The sequence below is a fragment of the Theropithecus gelada genome, chromosome 8 (assembly GCF_003255815.1).
Source record: "Theropithecus gelada isolate Dixy chromosome 8, Tgel_1.0, whole genome shotgun sequence".
NCBI classification, from domain to species: Eukaryota; Metazoa; Chordata; class Mammalia; order Primates; family Cercopithecidae; genus Theropithecus; species Theropithecus gelada.
Window position 1 is genome coordinate 1,045,644 of NC_037676.1, and position 23,610 is coordinate 1,069,253.

The 23,610-nt window shown below is 46.6% G+C and overlaps 1 protein-coding gene across 1 annotated transcript in view; it reads right to left on the reverse strand.

Moving 5' to 3' along the window:
* BLK (BLK proto-oncogene, Src family tyrosine kinase) overlaps window positions 1-666 on the reverse strand; it is a 71,704-nt gene extending 71,038 nt beyond the window's left edge. Inside the window, exon 1 of the mRNA XM_025394051.1 lies at window positions 72-666. The gene's annotated coding sequence lies outside the window, so the exon portion shown is untranslated. The remainder of the gene's footprint in view (window positions 1-71) is intronic.
* Window positions 667-23,610: the final 22,944 nt, after the last annotated feature.

Genomic DNA, 23,610 nt, shown 5'->3' on the forward strand with positions numbered 1-23,610 from the left:
TGCTGGCCTTAGAGCACCATTTACACAATTTAAAGAAGACGATAAAGAACCCGGAAGACACAGGGCCTTACCTTGGCAATGCTTCAGTGGTGTTTCACCATAGCTCTTCAAATCCCAGCACCCTTACAGTGGAGCAGACTTCTAGCGACAACCAGCAACTTCCAACACCATCCTAAAGCAAAAGCCAGTCCCAGATGAATTCTTCTCATCTCAATCAGTTTTCATGGCTTGTGGCTTTCTACCGGCAGCAGACAGAGGTGGCAGCACCCCCGGTCTGCGATCAGAGCCTCCCCAGCCCCCAATGAGCAAGTGCAGCAGGGGCTCCGCCCTTCAGCCGAGCCCTCCTGAAGCTCCTGTGGGCTCCCTGGGCTTGGGGGTGTCCCTCTGCTCCAGGAAAACTTGTGAGGAAGGACCATGAGTAGCTGCCCTTTCTCTGGCCCTGGGCCACGTGGGTAACAATGCCCCTCTGTCACCAGAAAGTTTTCTCATGGGGTTTTGGTTTAACAGCACGGCTGGTATTTTTCCTGCACTGAGTCTGGCAGAGTTAGCAAACCTCCACGCTGACTCTACAAGGTAATTTGCCTTGCCTTGTGGACAAACGCTGTGGATCTCATGGATAGAGCTTGGGCTCTACCATGTGCCATCTGTGTGCACCACGGCAGCCGTTCTCTTGGCCTCGCTGATTTTGTTTTGTCTTTAAATGATGCTAATAATAGCTAGCTCACAGGATACTATCAGCATTAAATGGTAGAATGGGTATGAATGGTGGGTATAGAATTGGTGCTTGGTAAAAGCTAATTTCCCATGTGTTTTATAGCACCCTAGCTAGTAGTTGACTTGGATCTCAGAGCCTCTTCAATGGTGAAAATTTACTTGGCTATGAAAACTCAGAGGAGTAGAGAACAAGAATAATGGAGGTAATGGGAGAAGGATCCCAACATCAAGAGTGGTGAGTGGTGTCTGGAGTGGTGGGTGGCATCCTGTACACAGCAGTCAAGGGACCAATGGGACCAGGAAGGTTTCTGTGATGACCTCAGAGTCTCGCCGGTCCAGCCAGACACAGTGAGCCACTGGTCAGCTGGTTCCTTTCCACCAGTGTCTTGATATTGGCTTATAAGAGGAAGTCACTCAGTGGGCTCTCTCTTCTCCCTTCATAGTCTTGGATCCTTGAGAGTGGGTGTGGGGGGCAGACAAGGCAGCTTCTACCCCGCAGTCCAGAATCTCAGTTTCCTCATGGAGTTCATTTCCTTGGATGGGACTAAGACAATACTGAGCTGTGAGTTGCAGGTTTGACAGGTGTTCATGTCAACAGAGGCAGCAACACAGAGTTCTGGGGTTTTAAGACACTATGGAAATAATCTGTTTCACTTCCCCAAGGGGTTTTTGTGAGAATAAATGGATTCACACATAAAAAGTATCTATTACCATATTGAGCACATGATAAACTCCAAATACCTGGAAGCTGATGTGAATGTGGCTAATTGCTTTAAGTCCCAAAGTTGATCTTCTCTACATGGTAGCAAAGGGCTCAGAACAATGTCCAGAACCCTGGGCCTGCTCAATCCACGGCAGCTCCTGTTAATTTACTCTTACATTTGTCTCCTGATACCTACTATGCAGACCCAAACATGAAACATGAGTTCCAAACTCTGCGAGCTTCTGATTTAAAAAGTGACTGATTTGAGATGAGATGACTTAGTCTTCCTATTTCAATTCAATTAATGCACCACTGTTTTTCTGAACACCTGCTCTGTGGTAAGTACCTGCTGGAGGCTGGGGATACCAATGCAGCTACACTCCATCCTCCTCTGAGGATCTCAGCCTAAGGAGCTTGGGGAAGGGGCCTGATAAGGAGATCACTGCAGTGGAGCATAGTAGATGTAGCCAGAGGCCTCAATGGGGCACAGTGCTAGACCAGAGGCGGGAGCAATAATTCTATCAGGGGTAACTGGGGGAAGCTGCCAAGGAGATGGCTTTGAACATGGTTCATGACTAAGACTCCTACAGACTCTCAGAGACAGATCCCTGGGCTGAGTCTTTACTGAACCAGGATGTTGTGATGCTGCCTGAACCGCCTCTAACATTTTGTCAGTAGGGCCTAAATAGATGACTTCTGGACAACTTTTATATACTTGGACTTGAGGATATAGAGAATGTAGCGGAGAGCAGGAAACCCAGCTTCCTACGAAGAAAATACATTTTCCATCTATTCCAAGGTTAGAGTGGGAGGGGATGTGAGAGTTTGCAGGGAGGAGTGCTGGCCCTTATGTGATCTGTGATAAAACATCACCATTCTGTCCACCCCAACAGACAGAGGTTGGAAAATAACAAAAACAATACCAGACACACACACACACACACACACACACACACACACATACACACACACACACACACACGATTCCAGCAGCCACTCAGAAAGAAAACAAGGAAATGACTTTGCTCATGGGTTCCAGATGTCTGAGCAGAAGTGAAAGTTAATTTCAGCCATTTTCACCCTCACAGTCGCAGGCCCATGAGAAAGGCAGAAGAGAGGTGGGGAAAGGACCCCGGGGAGAAGATGGGCACAGTGACACTTGTTAGGGGAGGCTTGGGGAGTCTTTGTTAGATACTTTTGTTAGAAAACCTCAAAGAGGATTTCTCAAGGCTGGACTAGACTAGACCCCAGCTCTGAAACACCCAGTTCAGCGTTCAGCATCACTGGTTCTCCCATTTATTTTTGTACATTTGAGGTGACTTATGCAAAATTCAGCTCTCCTTCCATGTGCTTTCACCAGCCTCCTAATATCAGTACATCTCTGATCAAAATCAAAAGCTGTGGGCAATAAAGTATTTAAGTGGAAGAAACGTGAAACTAATCCAGTCCAAGATTCACCTCAGAAGGGTCTAAGAAGTTGGCCAATTTCTTTTTGAAGAAAACTAGTATAAAACTAGACAAAATTGTCAAAACAACAATTTCTGGATACTAGAAAATGACCAAAAGCAGACAACGAACTGATAAGTGTTTAATCTTATAAAGCTGCTCCTGCATCAAAATGGCCATGAGTCTGTGGACATCTTGCCTAAAGCTCCCCAGCCCCTGGCCTGAGTGAGGAAAAGCATTAGGTTACCTAATGGGAATGGTGGGCTTGGTTTGAGGGCTATCATTGAAAACCAGTGGCTAGGTGGGGTGCGGTGGCTCATGCCTGTAATCACAACACTGAGGGGGGCAGATCACTTGAGGTCAGGAGTTCAAGACCAGCCTGGACAACATGGTGAAACCCCATCTCTACTAAAAATACAAAAATTATTTTGGCGTAATGATGGGCACTTGTAGTCCTATCTACTCAGGAGGCTGAGGCACGGGAATCGCTTGAACCTGGGAGGTGGAGGCTGCAGTGAGCTGAGATCCCACCACTGCAATCCAGCCTGGGTGACAGAGTGAGACTCCATCTCAAAAATAAGTTAAATAAATAAATGAATAAATAAATAGATAAAAAGAAAACCAGTAGCTATACCAGCAGAAGGTGGTAGATTTGGTCTGGGATGGGGGAAACGAGAATCTGAAGTTTTATGGGTTAAAGTTCATGGAATCAGTTCTAGGGAGAAAATAAAGACCTGCAGCTTTACTGGCTTGAGGTTACAGCTTCTGTTCATGGTAGGCAGGAGATCAGCCAGAATTGTGATGAGGAGAACTTGGAAGTAAGCAAGCCATGAGAGGGCTGAGACAATAAACTCCCTGCACATCTGTGACTAGGGAAGAAACCCAAAAAAAGGGCAGCAAAAAGTGAGAGCCAAGGGAGACCTGAGGATGTGCAAAAAATTTTTTGTTTAGTTTAAAATTAATTTGTTTGTATGTATTTAGAGGGTACAAGTGCATGTTTCTTACATGCATATATTGCATAATGGTGAAGTCTGGGCGTTTAGTGTGCCCATCACCTAAATGGTAAACATTGTACCCAATAGGTAGTTTTTTTCTTCTTTGAGACAGGGTCTCACTCTGTCCCCCAAGCTGGAGTGCCATAGTGTGGTCACAGCTCATTACAGCCTTGACCTCCTGGGCTCAAGTGATCCTCTCATCTCAGTCTCCAAGTAGCTGGGACCACAGGCATGTGCCACCACACCCAGCTAGTGTTTTGTATTTTTTGCAGAGACAGGGTTTTGCCATGTTGTTCCAGTAGGTACTTTTTCAATCCTCACCCCTGTCTCACCCTCCCACCTTGCGTGAGTACTTGTACATGTTAATGTGTTTCTCCAGCCACACACAGCTCTGGCAGCAGAGGGTGGGAGGCTTAGTTGTTCACGGTATCTGAGCGTAACTTCTGTCCAAATAATTGTCTCATCATCATATAATACAGGAATCGAGGACACCTTTAGGGAGTCAGACTGAAAAACAAAGAAAAATATTATAATCAAAACTGCACTGTAGTATTGGTGGCTGCACACCATGGAGGAGATTAATTCTGCAATTTAAGTCCAGAGAAGTTACTAAAACAGAAAACCAACAACTTTTAGGAAAGTGAATGGAATCTAGAATCACTGCAATGTCTAGTTTTCAACCAGAAATTACTAGACATGCAATGAAACAGGAAAGTGTGACCAGAAAAACCAAAACAGACAGTAGATTAAGACATTACTTCAAAGCAGTTGTTATAGCTGTGCTCAAGGAATTAAAGAAAAATGTTCAAAGAATTAAATAAAATTATGTTAACAGTGAACCAACATACTTTCAATAGATAAGTGGAAATTATAAAAAAAGAATCACATGGGATTTCTACAGCTGAAAATTACAAAAATTCACTACATGGGTTCAAGAGCAGATCTGAGATGGCAGAAGAAAGAAGCTGTACATTTGAAGATAGAGCAGAAGTTATGCAATCCAAAGAACAGAGAACAAAAAGTTAAGAAAAATTAACAGAGCCTTAGAGACGTGCCAGACAATATAAAGTGTTCAAACACAATGTAATAGGAGTCCCAAAAGGAGAGGAAAGAGAAAGAGGCGCAGAACAATTATTAAAAAAAAAAAAAAAGTTGAAAAGTCTCCATGTGAGTAAATACCATTAACTTACAGAGTCAAGAAACTGAATAAACCCAAGGTGAAAAAAAAAAAAAGCCAAAAAAAACTTAAAGAGAATCACACCTAGACATAGTCAAAATGCCAAAAGTCAAATAAAGGAGATAACATTGCAAGCAGTAAGAGAAAGAGAGAGAAACAGAGATACATCACATTAAAGACAACATGATTGATGGTTGATTTCTCATCAGAAACAATAGTGGCTGGATGGTGATGGAATGACATGTTTATAGCACTGGAAAGAACAATAAAAACAAGAACAAGGACTTTCACCTACAAATTTACTATCTAATAAAACTACCCTTCAAAATCGAGGTGAGATAAATATTTTTCCAGATAAGCAAAACAGGGAATTTCATTCTGTTGGACTTATACTACAAGAAAAATTAAAGGCAGTCCTTTAAAATGAAAGAAAATAATATCAGATAGTAACCCAGTTCACAGAAAGAAAAGAAGAGCACTGGGAATGGTAAGCATGTAGGTAAAGTGAAAATATATAACATAATAATAAAAATATAAAATGTATGTGTATACATTACTTTTTCTTCTTTTAACTTTAAAACATATACACAATTATTTAAATCAGAAATTATAATGCCATACTGTGGGTTTATAACACAGTATACATGACAATATATACATGTATATACAATATACATGACAATAACAGCACAGAGGAGGGAGGGTAAGAAATGAAGCTATAATTGTGTAGTTTCTATTTTTCACCAAAAAAAGTAAATCACTATGAATTTAAAGTAGATTATGCTAAATTGAAGATGCATATTGTAATCCCTGCAGCAACTACTAAGGAAAAAAGATTCAAAGAAACAGAGTTAAAAAATAAACAGAAGAATTTAAATAGTATATTAAAAATATTTTAATATAAAAGTAGTTAGCCAAGCACTGTGGCTTAAGCATGTAATCCCAGCAATTTGGGTGGCTAATGTGGGAGGATTGCTTGAACCAGGAGTGCAAGACCAGCCTGGGCAACACGGCAAAACCCTGTCTCTACAAAAAATACAAAAATTAGTCGGGCATGGTGGCATGTACCTGTGGTCCTAGCTATTCAGGTGTCTGAGATGGAAAGATCATTTGAGCCTGGGAGGTAGAGGTTGCAGTGAGCCATGATTGTGCCACTGCACTCTAGCCTGAGTGACAGAGTGAGAACCTGTCTCAAAAATAAATTAAAAAATAAAATAACAAAAGTAGTCAATTAAAGAAGAACAGAGGAACAAAAAGGACACGACAAGTAGAAAAAATAACAAAATTCTAAATGTAAATCCAAACATAAAAAACTTTATTAAATTTAAAAGAATTAAACATTCCAATCAAAATGCAAAGACTGTTAGACTGAAAAGAAGGCAAGACCCAATTCTATGCTGGCTGCAAAAAATAAACTTTAAATTCAACGACAAACAGATTAAAAGTAAAAGGATCCAAAAAAACTACATACCATGTGAACAATACATAGATTACAACTGGAGTACCTATATTAATATCAGACAAAATAGACTTTAAGATAACACATATTACTGGGCAAAAGGGTGACTTCATAACAAGAAAAGAGCAAGCAATAGCCAGAGATGTCAAAATTATATTCATGTACCTTTTTAAAAAGCCCTAAAACATGTGAGGCAAAATCCGACTGAATTAAAAGTTTCAATACACAATATACCAATTATAGTTGAAGATTTTGATACTTTTCTTTCAGTAATTGATAGAACAAGTGGAGAGAAAGTCAGAAAGGATAAAAAAGAACCGAAGAACATTATCAAACAACTTGAGTAAACTGACATATATAAGCAATCCACCCAGAATATCCATTATTTTCAAGCTTACATAAAACATCACCAGGAAAGACCCTATGTAAGCCATAGGGTCTTAAAGAAAGTCTCAATGAGTATAAAAGGAATAAAATTATGCAAAGTATATTCTCCAACCATAATGGAATTAAATTAGGAACCAATAATGGAAATAATTTTGTTAAATTTATTTGGTGTAAATTTTTTTGGTGTAAATTAAACAACACACTTCTAAATAACCCCAAAGAAGAAATTAAATGAAAACTTAAGAAATATACTGACCTGAATCAAAATGAAAGTGTAACATAAAATTTTAGGGCAGCAGCTAAAAAATTAGAAGGAAATTTGTAGCTATAAATATTAATATTAGAAAAAACACAAGGTTGGTCTACAATCACTGAAAAAGAATAACAAGTGAAACACAATGTAAGTAAAAGGAAGTTAATAAATTAGAGCAGAAATCAATGAAATAAAAGGCAAATAAAGAAAAGAGATAATCAGTGAAACCAAAGATGGGCTTGATAAATCTAGCTATCAACAAAGAAAATAGAAGATTCTATTTTCATCACAGAATCTCCAGAAATTTCAGGAATTAGAAGTGAGGGTAAGTTTTCACTTCTCTCTCTCATCTTTGGAACTTACAGAATGTGTACTTGGTTCACTTGATGCTATACCATAAATCTTATAGGATTTCTTCATTTTTAAAAATTCTTTTTCACACCTCTGACTGTAATTTCAAATTACTTGTCTTCGAGTTAACTGATTCTTCTGTGCAAGTCTGCTGTTGAAACTCTCTACTGCATTTCTCATTTCATTGATTGTATCCTGCAACTCCAGAATTTCTGCTTGGTTCTTTTTTTTTTTTTTTTTTTTTTTAATTATTTCTATCTCCTGAACATCTCCTTTTGTTCATGTACTCTCTTCCTGAGTTCAGGAACTCCGTTTTCCTATAGCTCACCGAGCTTCTTTAAAATAATATTTTGAATTCTTTGTCAGGAAATTCATAGATCTCAATTTTGAGGGGGTTGTTTACTAGACATTTATTGTGTTCATTTGTTGCTGTCATGTTTCCTTGATTTTTTTGTGTACCTTTTAGCCTTGCCTTGGTGCCTTCACATAAAGGAGTAGCCACCTCTTCCAGACTTTACAAACTGGCTTTGGTAGGAAAAGGCCTTTACCTATGGGTGGGCACAAGGGCACTGGTTGAAAAGAGTTGTGAGTAGTGCTGGGTTCGGCACAAGGTCCAGGGATGCTGATTCTAAGGCATGCAGAGGTGCCATTTCTGGGTGCACATGGTGATGCCAAGGCTGACCAGTGGGTACATGGCCACCATTAGTGATGGGTCTGATTGGCGGGTACACATAATGGGATGGGGTGCAAGAATGCACATGGTGGTGACTCCAGCCTTGGGGGAGGCATAATGGTGACTCATGTCCCAGGAAAGGAGCAGTGATGGCTCTGGCTCTGGAGGGGCACAGTGCTATGGTCTTTGAGCAGCTCTGTCAGCTAGGTTCAGCATTGATGAAGACTGTGCGGTACTCAGTGGCAAAGGCTGTGGGTGCCTGCGGCAGCAAGCAGTGAGGGCTGTTAGTGTCCTCAGTCGTAAAGGCTTCCAGGGTCCTCCTGCTATCCTTTTTTCCCACTGGAGGAAGTTGTGACCAAGGGTGTACCTCTTGGCATCCGAGCTGTGCCAGCGTGGGATTGGGGTGATACAAATGAAATGCTTCCAGTAGTTTTCTATGTGGCTGTCCTCTATTACTGCAATCCACTGGGGTGTTGCAGCTTTCTAATTATACTTTGGAGTTCTCTCAGAGCCATTTTCATACATGGGTAGTTGTTAAATCATCGTTTTTATGGGTGAACAGGGGTGGGACTGCCTAGTCTGCCTTTTTGCTGATACCACTTCATCTCTATTTCATTTTCTAAAGTTGGTTTTGACCAACTAAGTTGATTTTCACTACCACTCAGGCATCAAGCCTCACAGAGCAAAAGCAAAAATAAACACCCAAAACCACTGGTGTGGAGTGTTCAGAAGGAACTTTTTTCAGCCTCAGAAGCAACCGAGTCCAGCATAATGAGCACTTTACCATCATGCATCTCAAAGTTGAAATTTTAGTTTCATAAACTTACCAGCTGTGAGATTTCAGCTGTGTCACTTCACAACTGAGCCTCAGTTTTCCCATCTCCAAAACTAAGGTTACAAGAGTTCTTATGAGAGCAGGCTGTAAAGTGGCTGGCGCTCAAAAGGCACTCAGAAAATGTTCATTAAGTTTTCTTTTAAATTAAAGGCAAGATGCCCAAATAGTGTGGGTCTTTACATGTGGGTCCTCATGTGTCTCTGAAAAAGCTTAGTGGTTAACACCTTGGAGTCTAGAGCAAGACTCCATGGGTTTGAACCCTGCCACAGACATTCAACAGCTCCAAGAAGTGGAAGAGTTGCCCAACCTAGCTGTGGTTAGTTTCCTTGCCTTAAAATGGGCATAGTAATAATACCTATCTCTTTGTGAGGATTCAACAAGCTGAAGTATACAAAGCATTTAGAATAGTTCCTAACATACAAGACATTTACCGTCATCACTGTAGCCACGATGACTGGACACATGAAATGAATGACAGTCAGGAGGGAACCAAGGCTCCCTTATTCTGAACTGAGGTAAAGGAGGGACTCAGAGGGACTCAGTGATTTCCCTTCCCTTCCCTTCCCTTCCCTTCCCTTCTCTTCCCTTCCCCTTTCTTCCTTCCTTCCTCCCTCCCTCTCTTCTTTCTTTCTTCCTCTCCCTCCTTCCCTCCCTTCCTCTGTCTCTCTCTCTTTCTTTCTTTCGATCGTTTGTTCGTTCATTTGTTCTCACTCTGTTGCCCAGGCTGGAGTGCAGTGGTATGATCATGGCTCATTACAGCCTCGACCTCCCAGGCTCAAGTGACCCTGTCACCTCAGCCTCCCAAGTAGCTGGGGCTACAGCTGCATGTCACTTTGCCTGGCTTCTTTTTAAAAACTTTTCATAGAGACAGGGTCTTGTCATGTTGCCCAGGCTGGAAACTCAGTTATTTCTAAAGTCCTCCTAAAGTCTGTATTCTGCACATCTTGAAATTCTGTGGATAGAGTTTGTTATGAAGGGCATTGTGTTTCCCTGAAATTCATATGTTGAAGGTCTGACCCTAGCACCTCAGAATGACTATACTTCAGGATAGAGCCCTAAAGGGGTGATTACATTAAAATGTTATTTCAGGAGGGCCTGTGTCCAACCTGACTAGTGTCCTTATAAGACAAGGAAGCACACAGAGACACCAGGGATGTGTGTGCACAGAGGAGAGATGGTGTGAGAACACAGGGGGAAGAGAGCTGTCTGCAAATCAAGGAGAGAGGCCTCAGAAGGAACCAAACCAGCAGGTACTTTGATCTTGGACTTCCAGCCTCCAGAATTGTGAGACAATAACCTTCTTTTGTTTAAGCCACCCAGTCTTGTGACATTTTGTTATGGCAGCCTGAGCAGACTGATACAGAGTTCCATGGACAGCCATAGGCTGGGTACTTTAAACTGACTGCCTGCCCTCTGAGAACATGGACGAAATAGTTTGGGGCCATCTGTAGAAGACTGCGGATGCTGTTGTTTTTAGTGTTGCCTCAGTGTTTTGTTTGGTTGGTGTTTTTATCTACCTTTCAAAATTCCCCGTCCCCCTTCCTCTGGTAAGAACAGTGCTCCCTGGTCACAGGGGAAAGTAATGACCTGGCGCCTGCTGATTATAATGCCGCACTTCTCTGAGGACAGGCATTGTTCCGTGGAGTGGTTTCTGGCCCCAGCACGCCCCCCTACAGCTGTTTGGGGGATTGCCATGCAGAGAATAGTCATAACAGCTAACATTGATTGCACTCTTCCTATGACCACCTCCTGTTTTAATTTCTTTTCAGGTATTATCTCCTCTAGTACTCAGACATCTCTGTGAGATACTGTAGTTTCCTTTACTGTTCTCTGAGAGGTTAAGTGCCTTGTCCAAAATTACAAGGTTAGTAAAAGGCTGAGCCAGGGCCGCAAGCCAGAGAGCCCTACCTCACGGCCCAAGCCCTCTGTGGAGGTCAGCAAGCTCCAGCTGCTGGTGGGTGTTTTCCCGACGACACGGAGAAGGCCTGTGTGTAGTCGTGGACAGATACTGAGTGGTTTGGGGTGACAGCACTGGGAGAACGAGGCAGCAGATTCATCCTATTGGATCACACCCTCCACAGGATGATGCTGATGTCCTTTACTCTGCTTTCTAGTGGAAGCCACTTGCCTCATTTGGCAGCACTGAAATGGGGGTGGGCTATGAGGACCCATCAAAGTCCCTGAAGATGAACCTGTGTCCTCCCAGGGCCCTTGCACAGGTCGCAGCTCGCCTACTCAACTACAGAGATCCAGGCCCTGTCCTGAGATAAAGACCCTGATAGGATTTGGTTCTGCATCGCCACCCAAATCTCACCTCTAATTGTCATCCCCAGTGTTGGAGGTGGGGCCTGGTGGGAGGTGATTGGATTCTGGGGGCGGATATCCCCTCATGATAGTAAGTGGGTTATCCTGAGACCTAGTTAAAAAGCATGTAGCACCTTCCCCGCTCTCTTCCTCCTGCTCCCCCTGCCATGTAAGACATGCCTACTTCCCCTTTTGCCCTCCACCATGATTGTAAGTTTCCTGAGGCTTCCCCAGCCAGGCTTCCTGTACAACCTGTGGAATCTTGTGCCAATTAAACCTCTTTTCTTTATAGGTTACCTGGTCTCAGGTATTTCTTTCTAGCAGCGCAAGAAAGGACTAATACAGATCCCAACTCAGCCAACAACCTGGAGCGCTTCCCTACTGACCTCCTGCCCTGTCAATTTGCAGTTGGGGACAGCAATCATCACCAGACAGAGTAACTGTGTGCGTGAACAATGAGCTGATCTAATATTGAGAAAGGCGCAGGTGCTCATTAGGGCCCTGATCGTTTGGACCCCATTGTCACTTGGGGACAATGGAGTTCATCTCTGTGTGTCTGGGGGTTGCTAAGATGTTTCTTTATTCCAGAGTTCACCAACCATGGCTGTATCACCAGAACCGAAACCTCTTATTTTCAGGCCCTGATATAAGTGTGAGAGCTGCCATGTGGAATCTTTGGGGCATCCATCCCAAGAGCTGGCACCCTCTGTTGTCTTCCAAAGCTCCCTCAGGGAAAGGAGCCCTCCCTGCTGGAGGAGCTCCCACATCTAGCTATTCAGAGGCCTCCAGAGGTTTCTCAAGTAGTCAAAGCTGGGCCCCACTCTAAAAAAATCCCAGGAACTTTGTCAATAGTGCCTGTGGATTGGGACATTGTTCTCTTGCTTCTACATAACAACATCCCCTCAAAGACAAAAAAAAAAAAAAAAAAAGGCAGAAATGCCCTATCAGAAAATAAGATGCCCAGTGTGGCTGAACCCTTGGAGAAAGTCCACTGGCTGTTTCCTACTTGTCAGCTAACTGGAGCCGGCCCCTGGGCCCAGAACTTCATGTGCGGACTTTGTGCAGAGAGCTGGGAATGGCCCCGGAGCCACCTGCAGGGGAAGTTAAGGGCCAGCACAGGCTCAGGCTAGAGGCACTGGGGGCAGAGAGGAGTGTGAGTGTATTCGAAAGGGAATAGAGCAGGGAGGAGATAGTAAAGAGTTCTAGAGCCCTGCAGCCATGCCTCCCGTAGCCCCTCACCACCTGCGAGTCCCTGTGCTGGCTGTAGCTCTGCACCATGCTCCCCAGTCATGCGCCTGCCTGTCTGCATCACATCTTCACTTGGTGTCACTTGGGTGTCACTTGGTGCCACTTGGGTGTCAACTTAGGGCTTCAGACTTAACATGTCCAAGACCAAGCTCTTAATTTTTCCTCTTAGACCCACTTCTTCCCCAGTTCAATGACTCAACAGCGTCATTGACTATGTTGCTCAACCCTGAAACCCTGGTGGTCATCATCCCCGTGACTCCATTCCCCAGGTCTACAAATCCTAGGGGCTCTACCTCCACCGTTATCTGCAGTCTGCCCACTTTTCCCCATCTCCATTGCTATCAGCCAGGATGAGGCATCAGTTACCTGGACAATTGCCTTCTCTGATCACTTTTAACTCCCCTGCCCCCAGCACTCTCCCCTGAGTCACCCTATTTTATTTTCTTAATGGTATTTATCAATACCTAAAGTTGCTTGGTGCATTGATGGATTCGATTGCTACTGTAATCCCAGCAACCTCGAACACTCCTCAGCTCATTAAAGGTGCTTGGTCATAATTACTCAGTGATTAAAGGGATCCTTGCACACAGGCCTTATTCTCCCCATTTTACAGGGTCAAGAGAAGGAAAGAGATTTGCTCAGGGTTGCAGTCCAGTGGGGAGTGACACCCAGACCAGATCTTAGGTCTTCCGACCCACAGTCCAGTCCTCTTTTCTCTCCAACACTCGGCCTTTTAGGAAACATTTCCCAGACTTCCATGCCACAATCCCACTAATGACTGGTTTGAGTCAAAAGCAGATGTTCTGGGAACTTCAACCCCTGAAGGCTGAGCTGCCACATATCAAACTTTCTCAGTAATTTCAATAATTTAAATGGCAATGTTTATAGCTCAGAAACTCCAGGCCATCCCAAGACCCCTCAAGGGGTCACCCCGCCCTGGTAGGGCCCACCCCTGGTGAGTCATGGCTGAGTCAAGGGAAGCTCTTTCAGGCCCGAATGCCCAGGACAGTCCTGGCCTCACCCAGGGCAGCAGCAGAAGCCGAGGCCAAGCCAGCATCACTCGATGGACACAGACCAAACCCCAGGAGCAGGAGGGTGTGGCTGGAGCTGGGGTTGGCTGGGGAGGTGTGGTGGCTGCGGATGTTGGCATGGGTGGGGGGTTCTCTCTGGGGAGGTGGAAGACGTTCTGGATGGGACCGGGAAGCCTGGAGGCCCCCAGAAGACCTTGGAATATCCTAACTCACTGGGGTCAGGCCCCAAAGAGCCCCCATACTACGTGAAATGCTTCACTTTAACTTTTCATTCAGAGTGCCTTGCTACCTTGTTCTAAAAAACCCTGCACAACTATAATACACCAAATAAAACATTTTTAAAGAAGCTGGTGAGGGGAGGAGTGGAATGAGTCAAAGGGGAAGATAAGAGCAGGGGAGTAAGATGGAGCTGGGAGTGGGGACTGCAGGCACAAAGCCTTCCACGAGTACCTCTCCTTGTGATGGGGCAGTGGGTAAACAGTTTACTGTTTACTCATATAGCCTGCATGGTATACTGAGTTGATCATGACCCTCACACTTTTAGCCTTCAGCACCCCAACACTCCTTATCCAGGACCCAGGGTGAAGAGCACAGCCCCACCACTCATGGATCTGTGTCCAAGAGGGAAAAAACAGCCAGCTGTTCAAAGAAGCCCAGTTCTCCTGAGGCTGAGATCACACAAAGTTCACCCAAAGTTCCGGAGTGTCTGGTGAGTCCCCTGAGGGGGGAATGCTGTGCAATGTAGGACATGACCCCCCAGTGTGGCAGACTGCCACAATTACTACTTGAGACCATCACTTCGACAGTTACTACTGTTACTACTTGAGACCATCATTACGAGACTGAACGAAGGAGGACAAACACAGAAATGAAAACTTAAAACAAAAGAAACTTTTTAAAGAAATGGGCCAGGGGAATAAAAGGGCTCCCTGCTTCCAGTGAGCAAAGGCAGTAGCCCTGAGCTTCTACAGCCCTTCATATTTATTGGGGAGAAAGAGCAGGGAGGAGGAGGTAACGATTGGTCAGCTGCTTGATTGATCACAGGTTCACGTTATTGCTAACAGGCTTCAGATTTGTCTAATCACAAGAAACACTTGTGCCTAGGTCGTGACTGCCCTCAGCATTCCTTCTGGGCTGCAGATGCAGTTTGTCAGTTTGCCAACATCCTGCTTTCATGAGAACAGTTTGCTGTTTACTCATATAGCTTCCAGTGGTATACTGAGTTGATCACGACCCTCATATTTTCAGCCTTCAACACTCCAGCACTCCTTGCAGAAGCCCAAAACGAGGTTCATGGGTTGTTTCCTGTCCCACACTACATGCCAAGGGGTGGGGAAGCCCAGGGAAAACAGAGTGGGCAGGAGAATCCATGGACCCCATTTGAAGCTCCTTTGGGCCTTGGGTCCTTGGTGAAACAGGCCATGGACAAGTCATTTTAACTCTGGAGGCTCAATTTCCTCATCAATCAAAATAAAATGATGCATGTACAGAATGACTACAAGGAAGAGCAAAATTACAAATACCAATGCATTATAAAGCCATAATAATTAAAATAGTGTGGTATCAATTAACTCAGGAATATACAGCTAGATCAATAGAATTGAATAGAACGACCCATGCGTATATTGAAATAAAGCGTATTAAAATGTTGGCATTTTCAACATCAGAGAAAGGATAAATGATTCAATAAACTGCTCACTACATGATGTTGGAGTACTTTGGTACTCATACCAAAAAAAAAAAGAAAATTACATGCTCACCTCAGTGGTAACAAGAGAAATGAAAAATAACAGTGAGATACTGTTCTCCCCCATTACACCACAAAATGTCACTCACTATCAGGAGTTGGCCTGGTTCATAGGAAAACAGGTCCCTAGTGGTTGGAATGTACATGGTTATATCCATAAATGGAGTGAATTCTGTCAGCCTCTAGTGAAACAGAACATGTGCTGGCCCAGTCACCCCGGATGTCACCGCTGGGAGCCTGCGCTCGAGAAGCATGGGTGAACAGGATGCTATCTCAGTGCAGTGACTGAGAACAACTGAAATTGCCCAACAGGAAGGGAGTTGGTTGTTGAAGTGGCTTAAATCTGTGTGTATCAATATCAAATGCCAGGCTGGGTGCAGTGGCTCAGGCTTGTAATCCCAGCACTTTGGGAGGCCAAGGCGGGCGGATCATCTGAGATCAGGTGTTCAAGACCAGCTTGGCCAACATGGTGAAACCCCATCTCTACTAAAAATGCAAAAATTAGCTGTGTGTGGTGGTGCGTGCCTGTAGTCCCAGCTACTCAGGAGGTTGAGGCAGGAGAATCACTTGAACCCGGAAGGTGGAGGTTGCAGTGAGCCAAGATTGCCCCATTGCACTCTAGCCTGAGTGACAGAGCAAGACTCTGTCTCAAAAAACAAACAAAAAAACAAAATGCCAATTGCAAGAAACAAAAAAAGCAAATTGCAGAACAATGCATATAACTATAATGTTAAAATCTTTAAAAAATACAAATAAACAAAATAAAACTGTGTGTCCTTTATATACACCTGCATGTAGAAGTCATAACAATGGGTTAGGGAGATATATCCTTAACTCATAGTAGTGACTATTATGGGGAGGAGGAGCCAGAAGCAGTATTGAGGGGTGGGAGTTGGTTAAAAAGGGCTTAGCCTTACCTATAATGTTAGAATTTTCTAGAACAAGAATCAATTTACTTGCATCTGGCATACTTTTAAAAATAATATGGACTATGAAAAACATAGAAGAAATTATGCTGAAATGTCAATAACAGTTCGTTATGGTTCCTAGGAATATGGATGACTGCTATTTTCTTTTGGGAAGAAATTTTTATTTTTCCTTTTTTTCAAATTTCCCACATCCAAAAAGAAATGGGACCGAAACAAAAACTAAAGGCTCTATTTTAAAAAAAGAATCTAAACGTATGATTGAAAAACAGTAAAGGAATACATGTGCCGAGTGCCGGGTGTGACTGGTGCACGTGAACTACCGCCGCTGCTTCATGTGGCGGACTCTGGAGAAAGCAGAGGGCTTAACTGTGTCCTGGGACCTGAAATTCCCCAGTTAGATGGCTCGGGGTAAAGGATCACTCTCTTTTAAAAAGTAAACATTCTAGAAGGGTCTATCTAGGAAGCCAGTGCTTGGCCTCCCCTAACTGGGCTTCTTCCCTTTGCGGTAGCCAGAGTTGGTCTCCCTGAGGTAAGGAAGCCTCATAAGATGCCCAAGTGTGAGGAGTAGTAGGATTAGGTGGAAGAGAGAAGGATGAAGAATTCCCAAACTGGAGACAGCCCCGTGGGATGGAGTGCAGCCTCCACGGGGGTAGGGGCGTGGGGTGGGGAGCACAGGCTCTGAGAGATCCCTAACAAGGGCTAATTGGAGAAGGAGATGGGAATTTGGGTGGGAGCTGAAAAGGGAAGGGGAGGGAGCTTCCAGTGCTTCCCCAGAAAGAACGGGGTGGGGAAGGACTGACGCCTCCTTCAGAGAAGGGGCTGAGAGGAAGGAGTGGGTGGGCGGGCCTTGTCCCGGGCCCTTCCTGCCTAAGGCCTGCCCTTCTCCTCAGCCATGGACTTCAGCCACTTGCTCCTCCCTGGCCGGAAGAGCAGACCCTCAGCTCCCGGACCCTTATCTCCCCTCAGCTTCCCTCAGCTTCTAGAGGAGCCGCTTTTCCTCACCTGACTGCCTTGGGGACCAGCTCTGCCGTGAGCAAACAGACCAGGCTGGGCAGGGCCAGGCCCAGGATAAACCTGGGGAGCGGAGGCCTCTTTGACTTTGCTGATCCACACCGCTGTTGCCCTTGGCCTCGGTTTCTCTCCTCGGGGCCTCCCCAGGGGTGGGTGCCCCCCACCAGGGGTGGGTGGCCCCAGCTTTGCTCTGACACACTCTCCCTTCCCACCACCCCGATTTCTTTCCCAAAGATTCAGGCCTTGCCTCCGCCCTGGCACTCCCACTCCAGCCCAAAACACCATCTCCCAAACAAGGCACATAGGAGAGCATTTTAGGTCTACACAGGGCTCTAAGCCGGAGGCTGCCTAAGTTCCCACCCCCTTGCTCAAGCCAAGGCAGTGATCCCCCCAAGAATGGTTTTTAGGCCCTGGGGCCCGGTGTTCCCTTCCTTGGCTCTATCCTCCCGCACCCAGCTCACGTGAATCTCCAGAAACCCAGGTGCAAACATCTGGGCTCCCAGAGGCTTTGGAGGGAGGTGGGGCAAGTCATGGAATTTTCCCGAGTTGTCCTGTGAGTGAGCAGAAAACACTTGCACAGGCCTGGCTCCTGGCTCAGGGCGGAGGGCTGTGGGAGGATAAACGCTGCCATCAAGCCTGGGCAGGGACTCATATTTGCTACCAGCACTGGGCGCTGGAGAGGATGTCGAGTCCACGCCCAGCTTTCCCCGTGGCCTGGGGGCACCTTGTGAAGGGGTCTGAGCCTCTCTGTTTACTGAAAGGACACATCAAAGTTGGTCAAAGTTTGCCTTTTGCCGATTTCTCGAGAAAGGAGGTGGAATCTTCTACAACTCCATTTTAACTCCTTAGAAAAGAGGCGAGATCACTCAAGCCCATTAAAAACAGCGGGGAGATCCATGCCTGTCCTTCTGTCATTGATTGGGGATGGGGGGAAGCCGGGGGTCCAGGGTGGTGGCCACATCTCATCAGCGGTCAACTAAGGGCGTTGCTCCCTCTGGCCTCTCCTTCCTCTCTGCCTGCTTCATTCCTAGGGTTGGAGAGGACAAATGGCTCGGCTCACACACCACCCACCCCGGCATCAACTACCCATCAGGAACATTCCCTGGCTTCCCCGGGCTGGCTCATTTCCCACCCATTCCTTCTTCAACAGAGGAAACTAAGTAGAAGGGTTACTGAGAATGCATGCTCATTCATTCATCCATTTATTCACTTGTAGAAGCATCACTGATTATGTACCCACTGCATTCCAGCCCTGCACCAGGCACTGGGAACATTCCGTACTCAAAGATGAATAAGAAACCATCCCTCAGCTCATAGGACTCGTAGTCTACCCGGAGGAGAAACAAGAGGTCTGCGGCCCCAGGGCTGAATGTGCGAGCGGCAGGTGTCCCGGGTGATAGGGAAACACAGGTGACGGGCAGCAATTCGAGTTGCAGGAGGGGACACAGGGCAGGGGAAAGGAGCTAGAATCAATACATTTAGGGAAAGATTAGAGAATCTATGTGTTCTAGGACCTGCAGATTGGCACATCTGACCTGACTGATTGACTCAGATCATACAATTGGTACTGGATATATTTGTATGGGTGTGTTTGTGTGGGGTAGGTTTTTAAGACGTAATGGCTCTTCTGATGGCAAGAAGGCTTTTTCAGGAGGTTCAGAAGGAGTATGATGTGTAAAATGTTGGATCTCAACTGTATTTTAATCTTGGCCTCTGCTTGACTTCTTTTTGGCCTCATCTGATTTCTTTTAGACTCTGAGATTCTACAACCCTGAGTGACTTTCACAGCTGAACATCAGGGTGAGAAGGCCCAGCTGGGGGTGGGGTGGGGTTGGGAGGCTTTTATGCAGACACTCTAAGGTACTTCCAGTTGCCAACAGATTGTTTTCCCCCCTTGGAAAACTTCAAAGAAAATCCAAGTCCTTCAACTCTGTGAGCGTGCACAAGGGTGCAGAGAGGCCCATGGGGAAACTGAGTAGGAAAACTGAGGCCAGGCTGTAGGGGCACAGGGAGGGGAGCGGGGAGGGGGGTCCCAGAGGAAAAGCTGGGGAACCTGTCCTAAAGTGGGGGCACCACAGAGGGCCTTGGCTGCAGAACTGTTAGCCCCAGACTGGCCTGGCCCTTCCTGCAACCACTGGACTGCCCAGTCTGCTGAACCAAGGCCTTTATGAGACAGTCAGAGGGGAAGAGTCCTGCTCATTTGTTTATTCTTGACAGTGTCCTGGGGACTCCCACGGGCTCCTCACTCCAGAACACCCGGCTGCCAGGCAGAGTGCATCTCACTCTGAACATTTCTCTCTTCCCTTCTTCTCTCCTCCTTTCTCCTTCTCTCCTCCCCTCTCCTTCACGTTGCCTTCAATGTTGATGTTATTGTGATTCTTCTTCTTCCTCCCCCTCCCCCTCTGCCTTCTCATCCTCCTCCTCACCCCCTCGTTTCCCTCTCCCTTTCTCCTTCCTCCTCCCTGTCTCCTCCCCATAAGCCTATGGCATCATCATTTAGTCATCGAAATGACTATGGCCACACAGTTATTTCTCCAGGAGGGCTGATCGTGAAACGTTTTGATCAGACCATGAAACATCGGTGGGTTCTTGCAGAAGTGATTTATCTGCGTGTTCATCAGTCTGTCCTCTGCACCATGGCTTCTCGCATCTTCCAGGACCCTAGGTAAGCCCATCTCTGGGTGCCCGTATTGATTTTTCTCTTCCTTTCTGCTTCCAGTTCTCTCTGTGAAGCAGAAACCAAGTCTCGATCCTAAGACATGAACCATAGCATGGCAGCCGACCAGGTTGGAGTGGCTTGCTGCGTTCCTGGGCCGGGAAGTGCTCTGGAGTCTGTGCCCAAAAACTATGGCTGAACCACGGGGCGTGTTTGTCTGTTCTATGCGCCGTCCTGTTTTGCTGGTGTCAGATTCCAAACAGGGCTACCTCACGCTCTGGGAAGACAGACAAGGCAGCTGAGATAGCCAGGAATGCTGCCAGTTTGCTTGTTGAACATTTGCTCATGCTGTGCCTGGTACCAGAATGAGTGAAAGCCACACCCCTTTCCAGGTGGTGCACAAGCCAAGAGCAGTTGGCACGCAGACGTGATAAAAAACACCGTTGGCCGGGCATGGTGGCTCACGCCTGTAATCCCAGCATTTTGGGAGGCCAAGGCAGGCGGATCACCTGAGGTCAGGAGTTCAAGACTAGCCTGGCCAACATGGTGAAACCCCGTATCTACTAAAAATACAAAAAATTAGCTGGTCACGGTGGCAGATGCCTGTAATCCCAGCTACTCAGGAGGCTGAGGCAGGAGAATCACTTGAATCGAGGCGGCAAAGATTGGCAGTGAGCTGGGATTGCGCCACTGCACTCCAGCCTGGGTGACAGAGACTCTGTTAAAAAACAAAACAAAACAAAACAACAACAACAAAAAAAACCACACCGTTGCCTGTGTGCTACTCCCTGCCTAAGATTGTTAGGCATTTTCTAGACATTAATTCTAATCCTCACGGTGACCTTCTTGGTAGCTCTTGGTAACAATGATGTGTAGAGGAGGAAACTGAGGCTCAAGAGACTAAGGGATTTGCCCAAAGCAGCCTGACAGCAAAGGGCAGCCCCGGCACCCCTCACCGCATACACTCCCTCCTCACCTCCCCGGCCAGGATGGTGATGGGAAAGAAGGTGTGTGTCCCTTTTGTTTGAATATCTATGGGGCAGTGGGTTAGAACTGATTTTAGGAGAGAAGTTACGTATAAGGGAGGCTTTGTCCCCAGTATCTCTTCGGGGTACAATTCTTGAAAAGGGGTTGAATATTAACAGCCAAAGGCCCGTTTCCCCCAAAATCCCTCCCAGCACTGCTGAATGACAGGCTGTCCTTCTCTTTTACCACCTTGTCTCACTCGTGCCTCCAAAGCCTGCCTCATGTCTCAGCCTTCCTGATGACAGAATGATCATCGCCGTGTGCAGCAGGCTTCCCCCGACACCAGTGTTCATCGATCTGTCCTCTGCACCTTGGTCTCTCAAGGTGTCATCAGGGGTTGGCCGGTGGAGATGAAATGAGTTCCTATGTCCTCGCTCCTGCAGCACTGATGTTGTCGTGGGCTATTGAGTTGGAGAAGACATTGGGCTTCCCTGTCCTGGCTTCCATAAGGCGCAAAGTTCTACTGCAGGCCCTGGACATCCTGGTCTTGCCTGCAGGAAGGGCCATCTCACCCTGAGTTCACACAGGCTCTTCCCCAGGATGGGGGTGCCGCCTTGTTCCTGAGCATCCCAGCTGGCTCTCATCCCAGCCTCAAACCCAGCCTGTTCCTTTTCTCTTGCTGGCCTTGATTTATAGTAACTGCCAGACCCCACTAATTGACAGTTCCTGGTCCTGCCTCCTGCCTCTGCCCAGCGGGAGAGAGTCTATTCGGCAGGTGCAGAGTGTCATGGAAATCGGGTCAGAGGATGGCGGAGCTGGAACCACTTGTTCTAGGGAAAAGAAAGCCATCCAACCGGAGGAAGCGATTTGACCAAGTTCCAGTTAGTAACAGAGCCCGCCCTGGAATCTGGATCCCCTGGCTCCTACTCAGGGCTCTTTCCATTACTCAAAGCAGCCAGGCTCACTGGGTGAGAGGACTGCTTAGAATCCCATCTAGAAGGCTCTCCCCTGCCCATCAGGGTCGCTGCTCTTCTGTTGTTAGTGGTGACATTTCTGGTGCCCTTCAAATGCTGTGCATGCAAGAATCACTAGAACCCAGGAGACAGAGGTTGCGGTGAGTCGAGATCACACCACTGCACTCCAGCCTGTGCAACAGAGACTTTGTCTCAAAAAAACAAAACACAAACTGAAACAAAAACAAATGCTGTGCATGTTCACGAGGCCTCCTTCCAGGTGTCACCAAGGATGTGCTGGTGCTGGGCCTGGAAACACATTCCGCAGCATCTTCTAGAAGATGTTCTTACAAGTGTTCACAAGATAAAACAGCAAACTCCATAAACTCTAAGACATCACAATGGAGGGGAGCAGGATGTGGGAGGTGATCGCTATGTTTGTGTGCGGTGTGCTGCCTCATTTGCTCCTTAAACAAACCAGCAAGAAAGGCCCAAATCAGTCCCAGCCTGACATTTGAGAGGCCCAAAGCGAATGCACAAAGGCAGGCCCACATGCCGTGTCTCTAAATATTTGAAAGTTATAAATCAAGTTAATAAACTGGAAAATAGGTTTTGTTCTTTTCTCCTGCCTTGACAAATACACCTTTATAACAACTTCAAAAGCGAGGCTCTGATTTGCATCCTTGGACCGTTGAGCATAGAAGGGAAGTGGGAGTGAGGCCTCAGGCCCCACCTGTGGCCCCCCTCTTACTTTTCCCACCCAGAGCTTGGACAGGGGAGCAGCCTGAGAGCCCAGCCTTCATCCAAACCCCATAGACCAGGGAGAGGCCACACAGGCCTGAACGTGGCCCATCTGGGCAGGAGATCCCTGGGCCCTGGGTCCCAGGTGGAAGGGAGGGAGTGGACTCTGAGAGGGCACCCCCGGACCCCAGCCATCTTGCCTGGAGAAAGCGCAGGGCAGGGTTCTCTAAAACCCAGCCCAGGCAGCCCTCTTGCTCGTGGACCAAGACAGTACTATGAATAGTAAAATCATTTCCATCTTATTGATGAAGTAACTATAGCTCAGAAAACTTAAGTGACTGCCTATGGTACATACTAATCACCAGAGGAGCTAGGATGTGACCCGGGTCTGACTCTGGGTCTCCTGCTGTCACCACCTCCATTGCCATCCCAGTGTCATCATAACCTGGGACATGCAGGGGGTCCCATCGCCTTGAGCCAGCAGAAAGACAGAAGCAACCTCTGTGTGGACCTCCTGTCTCAACCCCTCTCCTGCCCAGCTCCTCTGAGCTGGGAGAGCCCCGATGCGCTCCTTCCTCATCCCCTGCCTTTGCAGTTGTGCCGAGCCCTGCAGCTGTGCCCCTTGCACCCGCCACTCCTCAGTTCAGCCGCTGAGCAACCTCCTGCTCTGCACAACGCCTCCGCACATGCCCTTCCAGATGCTGTTCCCTCTGCTGCCTCAGAGTCGGTGCCTCTCCCAGCTGAAGCCCACTCCTCTTCCTCACCTAGGCTCGGGTGGAATCTGTCACCTCCCTACTCCAGCACTAAGGTGGACGGATGCTCTGTGTGGTGACTGCTCTGTTAATTATCTTCCTACCAAAAAGCCGCATGCGCCACACCCCCATGTCTAGCCCCCAGGTGGCACAGAGCCAGCCGCCCCTAAATGGAACTAACAGGTTCCCTAGAGGACAGAAAGCTGGCCCTCATTGCCCTTCTGAGCTTCAGCCTGAATCAGCCTCTTCTGAGAGATGAGAGCAGGGAGGAGCCGTTGC